We start from the raw sequence: 22,390 nt of genomic DNA on the forward strand, positions 1-22,390 counted from the left end.
GCCTTCTCGGGGGATCTGCACTCTCCCAGCCTCCAAAGCCCTCCCACTTAAGGCAGTGGGTTTCTTGGATTATTAGCGTTGGGCATCTCTCCATGTTTGCTCCCATTTTGGAGCTGCTGTCTTGGGATTTCCAGAATAATACCTACCCTTTTTTCCCCTTAGTACTCTGCTCAGAATAGTCCCTACCTCAGAGCAGGCCCTCAATAATTACTTGTTGATCCCTTAATGAGTGAAGTGATTATTGTGCATCCCCACCTTTTCCTTAGAAATTAGCACCTGTCAATAATTTGGGGTCTTCTTGACAGATCTGCTGACCCTTGTACACCAGGGTCACCCTCCTGGGCTGGGGCAGCTTGTCAACCAAAAACAATGGGCCAGATTCAGCAAGATGAAATTTAATAGAGACAAATGCCAAAGCCTGCATTTGGAGATTTGTTTTTGGAGGCAGTTGGGTGACAGAGTGGATAGAAGACTGGGCCAAAGTCAAAATGTCTTGAGTTCAAATTTCAGACACTGTCTAGCTGGGGGATTGACAAAGTTAGTTAACCTCTGTTTGCCTCATGTGTAAAATCAGTGTAATAATAGCACTTATCCTTCAGGGTTGTGGAGATGATCAAATGAGAAGATATTTGAAAAATACTTAGCATAGTGGCTAGCACTTTGGTAGGCTCTGAATAAATGTTTGTTTCCTTTTTCCCTTGGGGAAAAAAAAATCAGTAGTAGGATGGAAGATGAAGATGTAGACAGAAATGGCTGAGAAAAAAAAAATCTGGCAGTTTTAGTGGACTAGGTGTTCATTTTATATATATATATATATATATATATATATATATATATACATACTTCACATACATACATATATGTGATATGTATATTATATATATGTATGTATGTGAAGTATGTGTGTGTGTGAGAGTGAGACAGAAAGTGAGAGTGAGAGAGGGACAGAAATAGACAGAAAGAGTGAGAGGGACAGAGATAGAGAAAAAGAGAGAGAGAGAGAGAGAGAGAGAGAGAGAGAGAGAGAGAGAGAGAGAGAGAGGATAACCAAAACTAACAAACAAGAATTCAATCTTTTGGCTCTCTGGAATAAGGGGGTAATAGTCCTGAGCTATAGTCAGATCATATCTAGAGTGTGTTGGTCAATTCTGGCACCATAATTTAGGGAAAATTTTGATAAGCATCAAAGCATGTCCAGAGAAGGATATGTCTAGGATAGTGTGAAAGATTGGAGACCATGCCATTTGAAGGCTCATGGAAAGACCTAGAGATGTTTAATTGGAACAAGAAAAGATTTAAAAGACTGGGGATGTGGAAGAACTAGCATCAAATATATGGTGGCCTGTTATATATATAAGAAAGAGACACAGTCTAATTGGCCCCAGAACACAGAGCCAAGAGTGTTTCAAGGAATCTTTAGAGAGGCAGATTGACAATCGGAATAATAAAAGAGTAGAAAGGGCTTTCTCTTGCTGTTAATTGGATTTTCTTTTTCTTACAATATGTTCAAAAAAAGTCTGGATGATCTCTTGCCTCAAATCTTGTTGAGAGCATTCTTATTTTAATTCTCATTGGATTATTGTTGTTATTTAGTTATTTTTCAGTGATGTCCGAGTCATCATGTCCCTATGTGGGGATTTCTTGGCAAAGATACTTCAGTGATTTGCCATTTCCTTTTCCAGATCATTTTACAAATGAAGAAATGGAGGTAAACAAGGTTAAGTGACTTGCCCAGGGTCACACAGTTAGTAAGAGCATTCCTGACTCTAGACTCAACTGCATTATCTAGTCCTCTGATTGGATTAGATGATTATCCAAGTCCCTTTACTCCTGAGATAATCCACTTTTCTATATTTGTGTGAGAATTTCCCTTTTACATATACTATCAGGTGCAGAAAAGGGGACATTCTGTTAAACTGAGGCTTTTGCTTTTGGCAATACCTTTTTATTTTATTTTATATTTCTTACGTTTTAGATTTATGAGTAGATCAAAGACATACAATTGAGCAACCTCTCATGAAATGCAAATGATAAATAGCATTCTAGACCATGAAGTTAACTTGAAAGAATTCATCCTATGGAAAAGGATGGAGATTTCTAATAAGTATGCTATCTCTGCACCATGCTCAGTAGGCATAATTCAGCAATTCTGAGTAATACAAAATTGGTGACTCTGTATGTATGTCAGAAAGTGTTTGTTTATATATCTGCAGGCTTAAACAAAACAGAACTGTGATTTCACTGGTAGAGGTAGGTATTCGAGGTACCAGTGGCAGGTAATAACCTCTTCACACATGGGAAATGGTTTTGTGAGCAGTTAGTTGAAGCAACTTGTTATGGTAGTGTTCACCTTCTCTGTGACTTTAGCTGAGCTCAGACTGTTCCATACTCAAAGTTCTGCTGACTCTTATGGAACTCGGTATACTTACAGGTGTATAAATTTGGAAATTATGAAAACCAGACATTCATGATGAAGTAGACAGAGGCTTAGAGTGGAATGAGTACTTGGAGAATGGAGTTGGCAAATTCAAATCTCTATTATCATAATTTCAATTAATTAATCTGTTCTTTGGAAAGAAGGCAACTAGATATAGTGGGAATAGCATTGAATTTGAATTCAGAACCCTCAGGGTTTAAAGCTCTATTTTTCTACTTATATAGGATCATGGGCAAGTAATTTCCCTTAATTGGGCTTTAAAGGAAGGGTAGACTTGGGTTTAGGGGCCAGAAAGGAGAAATTGCTTGATCAGTTTATTCACTAGCAATGTGATTCAATTAGCCTTTCTCCAGAATCCCCGACTCTCTTTGTTGCTTCCTGAAAAAAGACAAAAGTTCAGAATCATAATATCTTGAATTTATTTATGTAGTGTTTGAAGGTTTACAAAGTGCTTTTATAAACATGTTTTAAAGAAAGTTCTGTTACCTTCAGACTTTCAAAAGCAAAATAGAATGTGAAGGCAGGAATATATATATTTGGTACTCCCAACACCTCACACAACATGTCCCAGATAGGTGTTTATTACATATTTATTTTATTTTTCATTCGTTTGGTCTTGGTTTTATTGAAAATTGCTTTCTCATTAAGTTATTAGCTTCCATTTGCTCAATTCTCATTTTTAAGGATTTATTTTCCCCAGTAAAATTTTGTACCTCTTTTCCTATTTGGCCAATTTTGCTTTTTAAAGCATTCTTCTCATTAGCTTTTTGTGTTTCCTTTTGTACTTCTCTCAATTCTTTTCTTAATTTTTCCTCTATTTCTCTTGCTTCATGTTCAAAATCCTTTTTGCGCTCTTCCATGGTCTGAGATGGATTTTTATTTTTCTCAGAAGCTTTGGATATAGGAGCTTTGACTTTGTTATCTTCTTCTGAGTATGTTTTGATCTTCCTTGTCAGCATAGTAACTTTTTATGGTCAGAATTTTTTTCTGCTGTCTGTTCATTTTCCTAACCTATTACTCAGCTTTTAACTCTTTGTAGGGCTCTGTTTCCAGGATGGAGGGTGCCTTGTCCCAAGATTCAGGGGTTTTGTACATTTTCAGAGATTTTTCTAGTCACAAGCCCTCTTTTTTGAGTATCCCTTCCTCTCTGTAGCTTTAAGATCTAGTGTGCTAAAACAACAGAGTCCTTCCTCAGAGCTAGTAATGAGACCTCCTGTGAGCTAAGGCATTTGGGAGCTGCCTTTGCCAAAACTGCCCATGTCTACTCTTTTCCCAAAGCCTTCTTACCCTCCTAACAAACTTTTCTGCTGACCTTCCAAGTCATTTTTGTTGTTGAGGTCTGGAAGTCACTGGTATTGCTGTTGATTCAGAGGTCCCCCACCCCTTCCTTCTTTGCTGGTGGCTGAAGCTGGGGCTAGGGCTGTGCGTGGGACTCCCTGCTAGATTCACACTCTGGTGCCATAGATCTTTCCTCCTGATCTTTTGAGTTGTCTTTAGCTGGAAATTTGTTCTGTTCCATCTTTTTTTGTGTGTTCTGATATTCTAAAATTTGTTTAGAGTCATTATTTAAAGGAATTTGGAGCAGTTTGGGGGAGAGCATGGGGAGTTTCAGCTTTTACTCTGCCATCTTGATTTCCAGCTGATCCATGTTAACACGTATTTATTGAATTAAATTGAACTAAATAGCTTAATTTTGCTCTCAGTCTTGAGTGTGTGGTCTTTATTTTCTAGTCTTTAATGAGGACCTAGGAGAGACTGATCCCTGTGTCAAGAAGTTCATAGCCCATAGTCACTAAATTGATATTTATTAAGCACCTTTACTATATGTTGAACACCAAGAATACAAATAAAGGCAAAAAGCTCTGAAGGAGCTAGTAGTCTGATGGAGGAGACAATATATAAACAACTAATGTACAAAAAAGCTATACACATGACAAATTGAGGGCAATCTCAAAAGTAAGGGATTGAGATTAAAGAAAGCTTGGAAACTTTTTTTTTTTTATAATAAGGGAAGATTTTTAATTAGGACTCAAGAAGCCAAGGAATCCAGAAATGAGGAAAGAGATAATTCCAGGCAAGGGGGAATTCCAGAAAATTGGAGTCAGGAAGGAGATGGAGTGCTTTGTTTTAAGGAATATCTGGATTGCAGAATGCATAGAGGAATGTAAAGAACATGCAGATTGGAAAGGTGGGAAGAGTCCAGACCTTGAAGAGCTTTGAAAGGCAAACAGAATTTATGTTTGATCCTGGAGGTAATAGAGAGCCCTTGCAGTTTATTCAGTAGAAGCATGATATTGGGCAGGAATAGGCAGGAATAATGAGTTTGAAGTTAGTGTCTGGAGAGTTTTATCAGGAGCTAATGAATACAAAGCCATGTCTAGGGGCAACAATATTGTCTCCCTCATTCCAAATTGGCCTAGGATGAGGGCACTTATCTAGAATTACAGCATTGTAGAGGAGAAAGAACACTGATTTGGGAATCCAAAAACCTGAATTCTAATCCTTCCTTCTATGATTATTATAACTTCGGACAAGGAGTTTAACCTTCATGGGTCTCAGTTTCTTTATCTGTAAAATGAGAGGGTTGGATTAGAAAGCCTCTTAGTTCCCTTCCAACTCCAAATCTCTGATCCTATAACCCCCAAACAGGAAGTCAGTTAAAGGGCATGTACTACAGAGTATGGGAAAAGAGTTGGATAGGTGAAGGCATCCTAATTTTTTTTTTTTGTGTGTGTGTGTGTGTGTGTGTGTGTGTGTGTGTGACACAAATTTCTGTGAATGGGGGAATGTTGCAGATATACCTTTGAGAAGAGACACTCCTCAAAACCCAGCTCAGTAGAATTTGGAGTGTGCTGTCTTGGAAAAGGCCTCTTTCTTTCTTTATGTGGTCTAAATAACTTCCTCAGTATGTCTTTGTATTCAAGCTTATCTCTTTGTCCTCTTGATGCTTTTCTTATTACTTATGATTTAATTCTCTTGCCTCAGTTTACTTTTAGTTTCATTAACTTGGAATGTTGAGATATATAGACTATTTCTGCAAACAGAAGCAGCCACATTTCTAGTAGGCCCTGGTTTTAAAGGAATTGTTAATGATGAATAATTACTCTAACAGTATTCTTAACTATTATTGGGCCCAGGACAGCATGAGAAAAATCCCTGAAGATTTTTCCTTGTCCATCCTCTTTGATGGACATCCTCTTTAGAGGACTCTGAGTTTGGCCATGGGCCAGCAGATCTGAGGACTTTTGCCTCATCCAGAAAGGCTGGTACTTCCTGAGGCAATAGCCAGTGAATGAGCCTGGGTAATTGAAGAGGTGAAGGGAAAACAGGATGAATTATGGAGCTAATGATTAGAGTCTCCCATCTGAGAGGGAAACACTCCAGGAGATTGTCAGAAAGAAAGTCAGGGCTTTTAAAGAGAAAGTGTAATTACTCTCAGAAGAGCAAACCTGTTAAATTCTCCCAAAATGGATTCATGGTAGCCTTTTGCTTTTCAGTTGAGTTATAATTGTTTTTTTCCCAAGAGAAGAGGCAAAAAGAGAAAACATGGTCTTCAAAAGAAATCTTCTTCATATGGCTCTAAATGAATTCATAGACATAGAATTCCATTCTGTTCACTTCAACAGAACAGTTTCCATGTGGAGGGTAGATAGATGGAATTGTTGTTTCTTACCTTCACTAGAGAGATGCAAGATTATGGAAGCAAGGGTGTGGTTAGTATATGTCCTTAGATATTGTGTTGACCCAGATTTTTTTTTTAAGCAAAAGACAGCAATGGAGAAATGGGTTCAATTAAGGGTAATGATAGATAAAAATAAAAGTTAACATGAAAGTTAAAATCAGTTCAATTCGATAGATAATAATACCTACTCTGGGCAAAGCATCCAGAGACGATGGAAAGGGATGTAGGGATCATTTGATACTTAATCCTTTTGTGACCTCTTTCACTGTTAGGTAAATCAATAAGCATTTATTGAGGTGATATTTTGTGTCATATACTGTGCTATGTGCTAGGGATACAAATAAAGGCAAAGATTCCATCCCTGCCCTCAAGAAGCTCTCAGTCTAATGAGGAAGAGAGGCAACATGAAAACAACTGTGTGCAAACAAGATGGGAGTAGGATAATTGGAGATAATTTTGTGAGAGAGACAGAGACATAGAGGCAGAGACAGAGATATAGAGACATAGAAGGGACAGAAAGACAGAGAGCCAGAAACTTATGTACCCCTTTTCAGAATCATATTTTTAAATACATTACATAAAATAGAAAAGATTACAAAGGAAACCAATTAAATTAATATAGTTTATATAAAATACGTTTATATATATATATATGTGTATATATATATATATATATATATATATATATATATATATATATATAATAAAGAATAAAATATAAAAAATTCTTCAGACAGTAGGTTAAGGACTTCTAGTCTTATTTCACACATGAAGAATCCGAAGTTTTAAGATCACACAACTAGTGAGTAGGAGAGTTAGAATTTATCCTCCAAGCTTAATGCCTTTTAATTGCAGAATCAATGATTGAATTTCTCTCCCTATACATTCTATAGTTTTCTAAAGATTCATGGAGTAAACGTTCCCTGCTTGGCACCTAAACACACAAACCAACACACACAAATAAATAAATGAAAGGGAAAAAAGCAAGTTTTTATCATGTGCTTACTATATGCCAGATACTCTACTATTCACTTTGTGAATATTGTCTCATTTGATCTTCACAACAACTATGGGAAATAGTTCTTATATCATCCCCATTTTATAGAAGAGGGAAATGAGGCAGATGAGTCACACAGTTAGCAGATGTGGTTTTTAAAGTAACTTGCTCGGAGTTATGCAGCTAATAACTATTTGCAGCTAGATTTAGTACCTTTCTAGACTTCAAGCCTAGCATTTTTGCCCATTGTGCTATCTAGCTGCTTCTGGAATATATTTGCTGTGTGTATTTGCTCTTGAAGGCTTTGTTGGAAGAGGTGGTTGCTTTGGTAGTTTTTGGGTACTTTCAGCTAGGAAATGCCCCAGGAATAAATAGATCACTCAACCACCAGTGTCCAACACAGGACTTTGAAGTGTTTTGACATGAATCCTTCCACATATTTGTCAACTGTTTCAGCATTGCTAAGACCAAGGCTCGTCCAAAGGCCCTCCAGAAAGTAACCAGGACATTACATTTTGGCGCCCAATGTGGGGCGCCAAAATGTAATGTTTGGACTAGCTTTCTGGAAGGCTTTCGATGGGTCTTAGTTTCAGTGGAGGAATGCAAGAGGCAGGAGTGCCACCAGAGGCTGGTCAAGTCTTCTCTCTCCCTGGCTGAGTTTGTCCCCAGTTTATATACTCTATTACAATTACATCATTATAGCATACTGAGTATAAACCAATCATTATATCACTAGGGAACTATTATTTGTTGTAAGATTAAATCAATCATACTGAATTAGAGAACTAATAATCACCATGCTAAACTAGATAACCATTGTCTTATCAGTTCCATTGAGTTAACACCTTTCCCCAGAGTTCTGGCCCATTATACAGCATAATTTTGTAAGTGGGAAATTTTGAGGTGCCACAAAACTGAATGATTCCCTGAGGATTCCAGAGCAATCAAAGTGCTTAGAAGGACATGAAATAGAGAGCCCTCTTATATCAAATCAAGTAATACAATGATAAGATTAAAGAGATTTTTAGAGCTGGAGAAAACTCCACCTATTGGCAGAGCTAGAATCTAAATGCATGTTGTTTATCTCCAAATCCAGTGCTCTTACTATTATTCCCTGTCTTAAAGTAGTCTTGGGGATTGTCCAAACCAGCCCCTTATTTTACAGATGAGGAAACATCTGTAGACCAAGGAACATGGAGTGATTTGCAACTAATTAGTGGCAGGATTGCAACATTATTTAGTATTTGTTGAATGTTCATCAGAGGTCTCTTACCATGCTAAGTGCTATCTTACTACTTGCCTTCAGCTGGCAAGTTCCCAGGAGTTGGCATGTCTTAAAGACCTGGGCCTAGGAAAGGAGGTAAACTCTAGTCTTTTACTAATTACCTGAAACTCCCTGATCACTATCATTAACTGAGCAACAATCACTTATTTAGCACCTACTATGTGACAGACACATACTATGCTAGGTGCTGGAGATACAAAAGTGACTATAATACCTGCCTTCAAGGAGCTTACAATCTAGTTGGGGGGAAACCATACATATACATATATGTATGTATGTGTATGTATATGTGTGTATATATATATATGTGTGTATGTGTGTACACACACAAATATACATATATAATGTTAGAAGTAATGAACATTTTTAGAGTCCATCAAAATAATTATCAATGAGTGAAGTCATTGTTCTTTGAGAAGGATGTCATTCACTGGCCATTGAGCCCTCTAGCTTATGTTGCTATTGTACTTAATTACCAACTAAATGATGTAGAGCTTAATGGTATGGCACCGTGTATTGCTCACTATTGTTTTATATATGATATTTTTATATCTCCATGTATATTATGAGCATTTTAAAGTAGTGATTTATGCCTTTCAATGTCATCCCCTACTGGGCCATCAGTAAAGACTTGCTGATTGGTGGATAGAATGAAAAGAGAATGGGATTTGAACTCTCCTCCTATTTTCTCTCTCCTTGCCTGAGAGTGATGAAGTGGCTCTTGGTCACTTTTTTAAAAAATCAATTAAATTTGCTTAATTCTGCCTTTCCTCACTGGCCTGATCTTGTTTTTTTTTTTTTTTTTTTTTGGCTGAAGAGAAGTCTCATTTGGAGTGTATGTGGGCATCCTTGGGAGAACTTTATGTCTCGGCATGATAATTAGTTGGAATGACAACACGCTACATATAAAGCCTTGCTGATGGTGGTGAGGGTAGAAGAGATGGGGGCAGGTACTGATGACAAAAACCAGGACCTTCCAGAACCCATGAATAGGACTCTTACCAGCTCCTGCCAGGCTTCCATCCCCCTCTTTGCAAAGTCACACAGCCAGACTACAATGTTTATTTACCCTTTTATTGAAGGTGATTGCATGGTTGAGGGAGGCACTGAGCCAGAGTTCCTGTCTTTATTCACCGAAGTGGTGAGGCAGGAGGCTCTGGCTTCCTACCCAGAGCTTTGGGTGGGGCTGACCTAATCAGTCAGCCTCTGGAAAGCAAGCACCTCTCAATAGGGCCCACAAAAACCACAATTCGTCCTTATAACATGGAGAGAGGATTGTTCCTGTTTTGTATGCAGGGAAACTGATACCACAAGAATGAAAATAAATCATCTCAGGTTGTCGGGCTGATTGTTTTCTATTTATTAAGCAAACCTCCACCTTGAAATTTATTAGTTGTGTGATCATGGGTGAGTGCTTAAACTCTATGAACCTCTATTTCTTTATCTGTGAAATTGGTATTAAAATACGCCTAGTGCCTGCTGATGACAGGCATTGGATGGTAGCAGATCCAGGGATTTGAATCCTCCTAGAAGTGGCTCCAAGTCTAGCCAGTAGCGTGAGACATTTTGTATGAGTGACTTGGGCAATTCTCTGAGACTGTCAGAGAGAGGGTTTTTCTTTCTGGGAATTTTCCTCACCAATGAAATCATAATTGTTTATTTTTTTTTTAAAGTGCCTCCCAGGTTGTTATGAGGCTCAGATGAGATATTAGTACACTTGAAAGCACTATGTAGATTCAGTTGGTAAAGTTGAAAGCACTATGCAGATTCAGAGATGAGAAAAGTGTGCTTTAGGCATGGGACAGGAATGGCTTTTGATGATGGGAGCCAAGTGAAAATTATTAGATTGTGAACTCCTTGAAGGCAGGAACTGCCTTTTGTCTCTTTTTATATCCCCAGTGCTTAGCGTAGTATCTGGTACATAGTAGCTGCTTAATAAATGTTTATTGATTGATTATTGGTTGGAGTCACGTTGAAAAGGTGAGTTGGAGTGATATTATTTGGATCTTAAATGTTAAATTAATGAGTGTGTGTTTTATCCTGCAGTATTATGGAAATAGAACTGGCTTAGAGGACAGAAAACTGGTGCTTACATTCGGCTTCCAACACATACTAACACTGACACAAAGTCTTTGGGTCAAATCACTTAACCTTAAGTAGTGTTCCAGGTAGCTTTCTTGGACTGTAAGTTACATAGATGCTGACTTGCATCATAGAAAGGATTTCTTTGTCAGAGATATCCTCCTAATAAAAAATCACAGATCTTATTCTCTGTTGCTCTCCTACAACCATTAAGGAGCTACTGAAAAATTTTGGGTAAGAAACTGTGATTTTGGAAAATTACTCTATCTGTCTTAGTGTGATAATAAATAATTGGATTGATGATATGCTCTGAGGCGCCATGCTGATGGAAATGAAGGTAGAGGAAGAGACAAAGGGGAGGCATTGGATAACAAACAAATGGACTTCCTTCCAGAGCTCATGAATGAGACTTGGGTGTTGCATATATTACAACATCCTTAGTAGATTGTAATCTCCTTGAGTTCAGGAGTCACATCTTACTGTTCTATCTGCTTTATTACCTTGCTTGGTGCTTTGCACACAAAATAAACAGTACTTAAAAATAAGTCATTCAGTGGTTGTTGAATGAATTATTTTTTTAAAGGAGGATGATGAAAGATAATATGTAATTAAATGTGAAAGTTTGTGACTTAGACAATCAATCTTATGGAAGATTAGCGGAGATGGAGATTCAGTGTGGGCTAAGATAGTCAGAGAAGACTGCCTGAAGGATGGAGGTCTTGAAGAATGGATGCGATTTGTAAAGGGAGAGGAGGAAAAGATCATTGAAGGTGGCCGATATAGCTGGGATAAAGATGCAGAAGTGAGGGACTTAATCTCACCAGCCTCAGCTACCCTTTTGGAAAAAAAGATTAGGTTGCCCATGGAGGTATGCTTTTAGTCTTTGTGATTGATGAGGTGCCTTCTGGATAATAATAGCTAAACGTTGTACAAAACACCTTCCTGGAATCATCTTTTTTGTTCTTCTCCTAAAGTCCTGAGAAATGAGGCAGAAGAAATATGACTAACAAGTCATATTGTTTTACAAGTAGAGAAACTGAGGCCCAGGGTCATATGGATAGTGGAAATGTAAAGCTAGCTGTAGTCAAAGATATTAAATTTTAAGTACAAAATAAAACAGTTAAGTTACAACTGGAGTTGGAATTAGGAGGTCTGGGTTTGAAGCCTGCCTTTGTCATTTATTCCCTGTGCAACCTTGGGCAAACTTCATTTCTTCATTTGTGAAATAGGGGGGTTCAGCTAGTGACCTCTGAAATCCTTCCCTTTAAATCTATGATTCTTTGGTTCCAGGTCCGGTATTCTTTTGACAATACTCTACTGCCTCTCAAAATGTCCTCAGCAATAAAATCACTGTCATATTCCAAACCTGAACTGCTTATTTGAAGGTGGAAAAAATTGTCTCCCGCCCCACAGGACGTTAGGACTTAACTAGGCCAAAGCTGACCTTCCTCCATTTAGAGGACTCTCTGCTGCTCCCCCGAGGCCTCTGAGGACTGTTGAGAGGTCCTGGGGAAAACTGTGTCTGTCTGGGCAGTGAGATGTCACTTCTTCAGGAGATGGCTGGGAGATGAGGGGCCCTGACATCCTGGCCCTGGGGGGTTGCAAGTTGATCTCCCCTTCCTTCATAGATACACCCATATATCTTAGGAAGAGCTGAGAAGCTAGGACTGAAGGAGGGAACATGGTTCTGAAATAACAGGCAGGATGAGTCATTCAGAGACTGCTTCAGTGAGGAAAAAACGGCAGCCTGGTTTTAGGTAGCAAGGTTCTGTTGTTGGAGGTTGTTTCTGTGGGCTTCTGGCAAGGATGTGGGGCTGGCCACTGGATGCCCAGATAGCCCAGAGAGGTGCTATGGCACAAGACTGGCTTTCTTTCCTTCCCCTATGTTTTATTATGATTAATTTTTTTTTTTTTAAGGCATGCAATTATTAGCCACACTGTCAACAGTAGAGAGAAAGAAAGAGCCTCCGGGAAAAGAACAAACAGATCCTTATCAGTCAAAGGGAGAACAGTAAAATGAGAAGCTCAGTGGAAATAATAGCTAAAATTTACATAGTGATATAAGGTTTGCTAAGCATTAGACGGTCATTATCTCATCTGCCCCTCTCAGATAATATTAACTCCTCTCCCCCTTTTACAGATGAGGAGATTGAGGCTTAGAAAATTGAAGTGGTTCGTCCAGGGTCTCCTAGTTGCTAGGTTCTCCTGCCTCCAAGTATACCACTATATTACCTCACAGTGCTCTAAAGCATTTGGCAAGCCTTCTCTGTGCCCCAGGCAACTCTTGAAAGCTAAGTTGTGGAGCAGGTGCTGATTTGCAAGAATTGAGGAAATTTCTTGTCCAGTGTTTCCTATAGGAGTCAGATCACAGGATTGTGGGAAAAAGAAAAAAAAGTTTCTTTTCAGATAAATCCACATATTCTCTTTTTTTGAGCCTTCCAGCCCTGTGAAGTGTTTCGGTATTTTTGTCTCCATTTTATGATGAAGAAGCTGAGACTGGGGAAGGTTGTTAGGTCAACAAATTTTCTGAAGCACTTACCGTGTGCCGGGTACTGTGCTGATCACTGGAAGTACAAATTCAGGCAAAAAGAAAGATAGCCTCTCCACACAGGGAGTTTACCTTCCAAGGGATAGGGCAACATGGAAGAGGAAACCACAATGTAGAAAGATGGGATAGTGGTAACGTCTGGAGAATAAAGACTTGCTGATGACTTTTGGGAAGAACTCCCCAATGGGAGCAGGTTGCAGCAGGGGCTAAAAAGCTTTTCTGAGATCCTGGATTTGAATCCTGGTTCTTGTATTTATGACCTCTACAACACTGCAAAAGTCATTCGAGTTTTGTGTATCTTGGGTGCTTAATGGGTAAAGTGAGAAGCTTAGACTTAATGACCTCTAAAGGTCCTTTGTCATTCAATTCCCTGGGACTTGCTGAGGTGGATTTTGTTGTGCCCATAGCCTCCCTCCCTCCTCCTTTTTGAGTCCAGATGCCTTTATGAATACTTCTGTTCTCCATCTAGTTCCTTTATTTAACTAATAGTCACTGACTGGATTAGGGGTTTTTTCCCCTCTTCAATCACTGTCATATTTCCCCTCCTCTTATTTGCCAAGAATAACAGCCTTTCTGTTGAGACCAGAGTAAAGTCTCCACCTGCATTCTGACTCTGTAGCAAGAAGCTTTACCAGCTTCCATGATCCCATATTCCTCCTATAAGGTCGAATTCCCCCAAACAGCAGATTAAAGAAAAGAAAGTGCTTGGAGCTCTGAATCAAACCATTGACTGTCAGTTAAATAAACTACTGGATTTAATGGAAATCTTCATATGGATGTGATTCTCTGACCCTAGGTAGACATTCAGTTATGTGTTAAGCCATATAGACATAAGCCATATTATTACATCATCTGTTAAATAAACAAACCAATGGTTGGAGAATGCCAGTGTCAATATATAAGCATAATGTGCTAATAATTCACTCATCCTTGCTAGAAGATTTATCCTAAATCCTTTCCATTTCTGCAAACTCTGCAAGGTCACATGCTTGACCTTTATTTAATTGACTGGCTTTATGAATAATAGACATAGTATGAGAATCAGAGAATTTTAGAGGTCTAAGGACATCAGAAATCACCTAGTGCTGCAACTTCTTCATTGAAGAAACTGAGTCTGGGAAATGAAGTGCCTTGGTTAATGTCTATATGACTAGATCTTGGCAAATCCAGCACTAGAATAGGGACGTTCTAATTCAATGCTTTGCTTCCATCAGAGAACTACTTTTCTCAGAACCTTTTATCATTTTTAGTCATGTCTGGCTCTTTGTGATTCCATTTGGGGTGTTGGTAGCCATTTATATGGAATTGTTTGATAGGCCCTAGAATGTCCCCATATATCTCTTCCAATGGACTGTCAAAATGTCTAATTTTTTTTTTCTGAGATAATTGAGGTTAAAAGTGACTTGCCCAAGGTCACACAACTAGGAAGTATTAAGTGTCTGAAATCACATTTGAACTCAGGTCCTCCTGACTTCAGGGCTAGTGCCTAAAATTCTTAACATTTCTTGAGTAACTTTAATATTTTTTCTTTGTAGTCTGGCATTCAAAACCTTCTGTCATCTAGATGTACCTCCTCATTGCTCAATTATATTTGCCCTATTTAGATCATTCTCTATGCTTTCTCACCTTCTTGCTCATTCACTTTCCATTAACTGAAATATTTCTGCTTTTCCTTTAGTCTAGTCTCTGGAAATCATAATCTTTTAAGCCCTCTATCAGGTGCCATCTTTTTTATAAAACATTAAATATTTTTCTTAGCTTAAAGTGATCTTCCATATTGTAGAGCCATACTTTTGCACATATTAGATGCTGCCTTCTTCCCTCTTCTTTGAATCCTTGGCTCTTTTTAAAGTTCAGTTTAGGTGCTCTTACCTGATATCTTTCCTAATTTTTGCTCTAGTGGATAGATCATTGAACTTAGTGTGAGAATCAGACCTCAAATCCTTTATGTCTGTGTGACTATGAATAAGTCACCTACTCTATCAGTTATCTATAATATAATATAATATGATATAAGATAATAATAGCCCTTACCTTCTAGAGTTGTGAGATTCAAATGAGATTGTAATTGTAAAGAATTTAGGACATTGCAGATGCTTGATACATTTTTGTTTTCTCCCTTTCTCTTTCATGAAATTACTTTTTATAGCTCTGTATTTATTTAGAATGCATTTTATATCCTAGTAGAATATAAGCTTTTTGAAGGCAGGGGCCATATCTTTTTTCTTTGTATTCTCAATGGTCAACATAGTTCCTAGCATAGTAAGTGACTTTTAAAAAGTTTGTTGAGTTGATTTCAATTGCATGTCATCTCTCCCTCCTGTGAACTCCCCATGCCTTCATACCTCTCTTATGACACTTGTCACATTCTACTTTGGCTAGTTAATTGGATACTTGTCTTATCTCTCCTACCAGATTCTGACTTCTTTGAGAGCAGGAATTGTGCCAGTATCTGCCTTGATACCTCCTGCATTGCACAATGGCGCTTTAGGGCAGTGTCCTTCACACAAGAAACTCTTAATACATCTTTATTAAATGAATGCATATAAATTTATTAAGGAATGACATTTGGGCTGAGGAGTGTAGCACACTGACTTGATAAAATATTAGAAGGCGATTCATTTTTTGAATTCTACAGCAACTTGCACTCCCCATCAGAGCACGGATTGGGCACAGGAGGAGTAGTTTTCTTGCTACAAATTTGATATGATAAGCAATGAGTGGTCCATAAAGGTTTCTGAGAAAGAAAATGATACACCCAATGGGGATGTTGAGGAAGAATAAAATAGTATTTCATATAGTGTGGAGCAGGGAGAAAATGAAGCCAAATAGAAGAATTAAATTCATTTCAAGTCAACAAACTTTTCTTAGATGCCTACTATGTGCAAGGGACCTTGCTACAAAGATAAAAATGAACCAGGTTCTATCCTCAAGAGATTTACATTCTTTTGGGAGTGAGAGGAAGAAGAAATTCAATCTATAAACAAATTAAAGGAAAATCAAGGTGGGGAAGGATTGTTAGCAATGGGGAAGATCAGGAAAATCCTCATGAGTGGGGCATGAATGAGCTGGACCTCAAAGACAAGGTTTCTGAGAGGCAGTGGTCAAGAGGGATTGCATTCTAGATTTAAAGGATAGTTGGTAGGTGGGAGATGAAGAGTCATGTTCAGATAAAAGCTACTAGTTGAGTTGGGGTATAATAAATCCTGCTGAAGGTGGGAAGGACTGGAGATGTGGGCAAGAGCTGGTTTCTGTAAGACCTATAAGCCAGGCTGAAGAATTTGGGGAATCTATGATGATTTAGTGAGACTTTTGGTGGCATGGTGCATGGACTTGGGAAGACCCAAATTCAAATCTGGCCTTCAGTTCTTTACTGGCTGTTGATCCTGGGCAACTTACTTAAATGCTTTCAGCATTAGCTTCCTCATCTATTAAAAAGGGTTAATAATTGCATGTACTTAACAGGGTTGTTGTGAGGGTTTATTAAAGTAATATTTACAAAATTGAAAGCATTTCATATATCCTAACTAATATTTTCATTGGCGGATAGATAATATCTACCACACATGGGATGAGAAAGATTTGAGCACAAATCCTATTTCAGACAGTTGTAATGATTCTGGGCATTCATTTAACCTTTCTGTCTCAGTTTTCTCATCTGTGAAATGGGGATAATAGTTGTTATGAAGATTTGATGAGATAACAAAAAGTACTTTGGTTACCTTAAAACCCTATATAAATGCTAGCTATTATTAACCAGAAGCAAAGTCCCAAAGGATCTAAAAACTTTGTGCTAAAAAGTTTCCCTATTGTTTCTTTTGTAGAAACTACCCACTTGAATCCATCAGCATTTGATAGTTTTGCTCTGGAAAGCTTCTGAATGGACAGTGGTCATTAATATGCTCTCCTCCCTCTGGCCACTATATGTCAATGTGACCTATTTTTTTTTAAACTGAAACCTTATTGGATCTGAAGTAAATGAGGCTACCCCATATAGGAAATGCAGGTGGCCTTTTCTGGCAGGCAGTTGAATAAGTTGTGATCTAGCCTCCCTAAAGTCTTTATTGAGTGCCTTCTATGTGATTTACTTTATAATAGAGACTATGAGAAAGATATAAGATCATCACAAATAATTTGAGTTTGTGAGCTCCCTGTCAGCTGCTCCTTCCCACCCTCCATCTTTTTCCTGCTGCCCACTAGACTTTATCTGAGTCTGACCAGAGTCCATGAATCCTCCTTTCAGAGCCTGTTGACAACCTTTTGCATCCCGATTTTTTTCCCTTTTGAAAACACTTAAAATAACGTCCTTGCAACAATTTTTACTAATGTCAATCACCTACCATTTTTGGAATAGAGATTCTCTCCAGATGGCTTTTAGCACTAATAATTATAAAGTCCACATCTATAAGAAAAATGGGAAATAAAGGGTGAAAGTCTATGAATTAAAGGAATACAGTGGACACATGGCAAGAATTGAGTAGACTCCTAAGAGTAATCAAATTGTAACTTGTGGTGCAGATCATCATGTCTTTGTCTGGAGACAGAAAGATGGCATCTGGAAACCAATCCCTGTGATCCTGAGGATTAATAGTTCAGTCACCTTTGTGAAATTGTCTACCCTGGAGAATAAATTTGCTGTAGGTAGTGGAGCTCAACTGATTTCTGTGTGCTGCTTTGGGTCTGAGAATGACTGGTCATGAGTAAACATAAAAAGGCAATTTTTTCCTTTTTTTTTTTTTTCGTTTGGACAGGTGTTCCAACAGTGTTTTGTTGGCTGTTAGGTCTTGTGACATCAAATTCAGAGATTTTTCTGCTTACATGATGAAAAGCCAGCATCAGGATTTCTTTTGGTCAATTCATGTCAGAATTTGGTAGTATTGGAAGTAGTGGTTGGGTCCATGGGATGGATTTTTCTTCAACTGGGAACCTCCTTGCTTGGGTCAGCCATGATAGTTCTGTATCAGTTGCTGATGTCTCCAGAAATAGCATAGTTTCACAGCTGAAAACAGAGTTCTTCCCATTGTCTCTGAAAATAATGTTAACTGCTGGTTGTAATTATTGCTCCATGTTTGATTATGAAGATCATGGTTCCTTGATCTTTGTCTTCAAATTAGACATTCCAAAACAGATCACTCAAAGCACCGTCTCTGATATGGAATACTTCCACAACATGGAAAAGAATGACATAACTAGGGATCACAACACTGCTCTAGAAGTGCTACACAAAAATTCTATCATTCAAATGTTTATGAAGTATACAGGTTAGATGGCTACAAATTTTTGCATCCCTGTCATTGATGGAGCAATGATTTGGGATTTCCAGATTTTAGAATCTTTGATCCAGGGGCTAGGAATCATGGGAAGCTCTATTTCTATTTTCTAAAAGGATAAAGATTTTGTGTAATACAGCTTTAGCATTTGCACGAAGACCAGAGTGACTCTAGCAAGAATCAACACTGACAAAATACCTCTTGCAGTTTTTTTTTTCCCTTAACATAATTAATGGATGTATTGGCTTTAAAAATCATCAATAATGTCTTTTTGATTGATTATTTCATTCTATTCTTGACCAAAGCTGCCCTTTAAGTAGTTTATTGTGGAAAACAGTCAGGCTAAATTAGAGGGGGATTTTATGTAAATTGTCTGCTAGGAAAATATAAAAAAATACAGGAAGAAAAGGAATTAATTTAAGTTTGGCTGCTGTTTAAGAGTTATTTTTGCTTACATACATTATATAGAGAATTTTTCGAGTTCTGCTTGAGTTACATGTCTTCCCACCAATAGATACTTTTTGAATAATTGTTTTAATGCTAAACATGATAATACTTACATGGGAATTCTAACACGCCCACTGTGTGATAAACATAAATACTCAGCCTTCTACTCCCTTTTAGCCCTTTCAGAATGTTCTTTCTTGGCCAATGCCAATCTTCTGGTGATAAGCCTCTAAATTCAGACTCATTCTTGGATTAAATATAAAGGCCAGTCATTAAGCCTTCTACACTGAAACTTTCTAGCTTAGTAGGGCTTATTGTGCTTATATTCTCTTGGAATTTCCTTCAGAGTAGGAAGTTAATGAAAGGTAATGGAGACCCAGCCAGAACAATCTGGTTGTAGTTTGATCACAGAGGGTCTTGAGTGATGGAATAAAAGATCTAAAGTTTATTTTGTAAGTAATAGGGAGCCATTGAAGGTTGTTGTACTCTTAGGAGTCATGTTACCTGGTCTCTTGGCCATTGGAAAACCCATTGCTCTTATAGCGACTTGAATGGGAAACAAGGTTAAAAGGACTGACTTCTCAGAGGACCTAAGTGTAGTCCTTGGTAGGGTAGTGCAAAAAAACTGGGGTCCCTGGATTTAATTGGGCCAAACGTTAGAAGAACCCGAGGAGCTCATCTTGAATGGAGTCTTGTACCCAAGGAACATCCGGGGTTGTGGATTTACTGCCTTTCAGCTGCTGTTTGTGTCAGAGACGGCTGTCACACTCCGGGCATTAAAAATAACCCTGTGGCTAATAGCATTTCTGAAAATAACTGGTTGCGAAGTGCTTTGCTGGGGCAAAATGGCTACTAAAATTAGATTGCCTGACTTGGGGGATGCATGTGTATGTGTGTGTGTTTGTATGTGTTTTAATATCAATTTTTAAAACCTATTTTCTCCTTGAGTGAGTCCTACATTTAAAACATTTTCCCCCCTCCAGTCTCTCTCCAGGATATCATTCTCTAACTCTGAACATGTCCATGTAGTATTTACAAGGCTGCCTGTGGGATGTCCCTCTTCCCTCTAATGCTCTGTAAATAGGAACCTCTGTCCCACATTGAGCTCTCTGCCTGGCCCCTTGAAGAACCTTGGGTATGTAGGGAGAATTCATTGTAGCACTGACCTCTTTTAGTTACTGTGCCATTTAATAATAGCATAAAGGATTTGGGGGGAGGGAAAGAGGAGGGGACGAGGAGCACTGTTGTACAAACAGAGAAACTGGGGCGCCGAGCGGAGAGCGAGCCCGGCTCAAGGTGACACATATAAGCCAAGCCAGAGAAGGAGAGAGAACACATATCTCTGCAGGTCCCAGGCTGCATCTTGGGCATCCCCCTGTGGTCTTTCAAACCATCCACCACCTTGAAGGCAGGCTGCTTCCAGAATCCAGCGGAGCCCTCGACGGCAGAACTACTTCAGGTGTCAAGGGAGGAATCACCGCAGAACTTACCGCTGGTGGTATCTTGAAAAACAACCCCAAACTCAAGAATTCCGGCTAGGTGAAGGTTGAAGGTAGAATAAATCGGTTTCAAAGGAAGAGACTAGTGTTTTCTTTCTGATGACTGAAAGAAATTGGAAATTAGGAGCAATGGAGCTGAGTTCAAATCTCAGCTTTTTTACTTATATCTCAGGTCATCTTTCTGGACCCAAATTTCTTCTGTAAAATGAGGATATTTATTGGTATCAATAATTGAGGTCATTTCTATTTCCAAGTTTCTGATCCCATAACTTAGAGTTTGTAGAGTCGTTGGACCTCAGTTTCCTCATCTGTAAAATGGAAGATTAATCAATTTCATTTATTTCTGCCTGTCCAGTGATCTTAGGCCTTTAGATTCATGGGTTCATAGATTTAGAAATAAGTTCTATAAAACCATTATTTCTTCTGTTACCCTCCACCCTGATTTTGTTCCAAATAAATGCCTTCTAAAACTTAGTTGCCGCTACTAGTGTAATGGATGGGTTGCCAATCTGGAGATAGGAAGATGAGTCAACTTCACTTTGTCTGCCTCAGTTTCCTCATTTGTAAATTGAGCTGGAGAAACGGCAAACCACTCTTAGTACCTTTGTTAAGAAAATCCCAAATGGGGCCATGGAGGATTAGAACATTAAAAGAGCAGAAGTTTAGGAATTCTTAACTCTTAATGAGTTTTTAACCTGTATTCTGCAAAGGTTTTTTTAAAAATAGTTTAGTTACTATTTTTCAATATAATGAAGTTCCTTTGCAATCCTAGATATTTTATGCAGTTAACACGTGTTTCTGAGAAGGGATCCATAGAATGCCAAGTGGATCCAGGACATCCCAAAACATTAGGAACCCCTTTCCTAAGTGATCTGTTTTGTCTCTCTGGGTTTTTTACATCTGGTAGTTTGCTTGAGTGGGAAGTTCTGTATAGGTGTATTACATGCATATCTTAGCACCTAGTTGTTCCCTACCATTTTTTAAGGCCACAGTCTACACTGAATTCTATAAATGAATCTGACTTGGGACAGGCTGAAAAAATGGCCCAGTGCCTCTCTGGACCGAGCCCGGGCGCTGGGGATGGGTGGGTGAGGATGAGTAGGCAGAAAAGCTCCCCCTCCTGAAAGCTGATAGGAGGCCGAGCCCTCCCAACGTAATTGGAAAATAGTTCAAGTGAAGTGTCAGCAAGCGGACTGTATCTCTGGCCACGCTGGGAACAAGTGTGGGCAGCTCGTTAGCACCGGGGTGGGAGCACGGTGTCCTCTCCAGACTGACTCTGCAGCTGCCCTCCCTCCCCCTGCCCCGTGGTTCCCCCACAACAGCCACCTGGGCCTTTCAGAGAAGGGAGGGCTGAAGTTACAGGGAGCTTGGGCCGGGCAGCGGCTCTCCCAGCCTCCAGGGCACAGGCCTGGCCTTGGGTGCTGAACTTGTGTCCCTGTGTGGCCTCTGGTCCCTTCATATTGTTGAGAGTCCTCTTGGCATCTCAGATCGCTTGGCATGGGGACATGGTGTTGGCAGCTCCTCCTGGGCGGGAGGGGACCTCAGGGGACTGGAAGGAAGGGCCCACATGGCTCCTTTGTCAGCAGGCAGGCTCTGGACAGATGGACAGTGGGACCAGGGTAGCTGCCACAGGCGGGCTCTGTTGACAGATCTCTTTGCCCGCTGTGTGACAGAATACCGCTTCTTTTTGTTTAGAAGAGGCTTAGAAGGAGAGACTGTCAGCACACTTAAAGTGTGACACTACCCGTGGGCTTGCGTATCCCTGCCATCCTCTCCTCTCCCTTGGATCCTTCTCCCCATTCCCATGCCCTGAACCCTTTCATCAAGTTCCAGACCAGTTGGTAAGGAAGACATATAGAGCTGTTAATCATCATGGAAGTAACTACTTAAGGGGTGTGTATGTTATCAATCATCTCTCTCCCAACCTCCCTCCATCTAATTCCAAGTTCTTTAAAGCAAGAGACAGTATCCTTAAAAATGTTTACATTTTAATTCTTTCTCTCTCTTCCTTCCTTCCTTCTTTCGTTCCTTCCTTCCTCTCCTTCCCTTTCTCCCTCTCTTCCTCTCTCTCTACTTCTTTCTTTCTTTCTTTCTTTCTTTCTTTCTTTCTTTCTTTCTTTCTTTTTTTCTTTCTTTCTTTTTT

General features: G+C 39.1%; 1 protein-coding gene and 1 pseudogene across 15 annotated transcripts in view; both read left to right on the top strand.

Moving 5' to 3' along the window:
• LOC127552302 (actin-related protein 2/3 complex subunit 1A-A-like) overlaps positions 1-18,414 on the top strand; it is a 28,428-nt pseudogene extending 10,014 nt beyond the window's left edge.
• KCNMA1 (potassium calcium-activated channel subfamily M alpha 1) overlaps positions 1-22,390 on the top strand; it is an 891,121-nt gene that overhangs the window by 120,779 nt on the left and 747,952 nt on the right. The gene's annotated exons all lie outside the window — the stretch shown is intronic.

The sequence above is a fragment of the Antechinus flavipes genome, chromosome 2 (genome assembly GCF_016432865.1).
Source record: "Antechinus flavipes isolate AdamAnt ecotype Samford, QLD, Australia chromosome 2, AdamAnt_v2, whole genome shotgun sequence".
NCBI classification, from domain to species: Eukaryota; Metazoa; Chordata; class Mammalia; order Dasyuromorphia; family Dasyuridae; genus Antechinus; species Antechinus flavipes.